This window comes from Anarrhichthys ocellatus, unplaced genomic scaffold (assembly GCF_004355925.1).
Source record: "Anarrhichthys ocellatus isolate YVR2014 unplaced genomic scaffold, GSC_Weel_1.0 scaffold12, whole genome shotgun sequence".
Taxonomy (NCBI): Eukaryota; Metazoa; Chordata; class Actinopteri; order Perciformes; family Anarhichadidae; genus Anarrhichthys; species Anarrhichthys ocellatus.
Window position 1 is genome coordinate 1347967 of NW_022280042.1, and position 1328 is coordinate 1349294.

Below are 1328 nucleotides of genomic sequence, written 5' to 3' on the forward strand. Positions count from 1 at the left end.
CCTATTCCTCATGTTCAGGAGTGGGGGTGAGGAACAAGAAGATTCAGTGGGGACTAGGCTGATGGAGGTCCAGTTTAACTCCATGTTATATAGCCAAGGGAGGAGCTAGAGAGTCTAGGCGTAGACAGTTAAAGTCAGGACTGCTGGCAGACTTTAATCCAGTGACTTCACAGCAGCACATAGGATCTACAGCCTAAAGCCCCCAATGTGTTGAGAATACACCAGATCAGCACTGTGATCTAAATCCATCAAAGCAGTTTAATCTCATACTGTTATGTATGCTTTTCTATATTCTGTGTATCATGCTTTCACATCTGTACTTATTAATCAGCTAATTAACAATAATAAATATGTGACTGTGTTGATAGATCACAGTACTAACATTAAAAAATCATGTCTTCATATGTGGCTGCTGTGTAACAGAGTAATCAAAGCTCAAGGGACCACATGATGACTTTCAAAGCTTTTAGCCATACTTCATGGTCAACTTGTGGCAACTTTTTGTAATTGTTGTCAATGAAAGAGAAGCGCTCTGCACACTTCTGTTTCTCTGCTTTATGCGCCTCACGTTTTTACAGGAGCTCCCTGAAACTTAGCTGGAATGGAAAAGATGGACACCCGGAGATTTATGACTATGCCTACCGTTATTACCATAATGTGAACAGAAAGCAGCAGGCCTGGAGGCAGTTGCTGGACACCCAAAGCTACCATGAGTTTATCAACCATACTTAGCATGACAGCAGGAGGCAAATTAGTGCGGTATTTAAGATTTTGGGTAAGTTGTTTTCATTGATTTAACTATTAGGTGGCACAGAGGTCATGGTTTGTGTTAAGCTTATCAAAAAGGCAGCGCGGTGCACCTCGCGTCTTCCACCTGCAAAACACACTCTGATTAGGGTGGAAGGGTAAATCTTTTCACAATTCTTGCTCTTCTACTAATGCCGTGAAAACATTTATGTTGGGGAATCTGTGGTTTTAAACCCACAATGATGTTTTCTCCCCAGTGCAACCAATTTCAGGAGGACACAGGCGATGTATTTCCCAGGGAATCCCAGCTGTAATGTTCAGTGGTAGCTCCAAAACAAAACTTTTTTAATTGACTCCTCTGTTAAAACCTTCTGGTGACGAGCGACCCCCATTTGGGTGCCGAGCGAGACCTTTTAGCGTGGTACCGTGGTTCCGAATGGACTTTTCATCAAGAAATATCAAAAATGCTCCAGACATATTAAATACCGAATTGACAAAAAAAGTCTCAGCAAAATCATCATACCAACCATTTTACACACTGCAAACACAATTATCCATGATATAATATTATATCTCGAAGA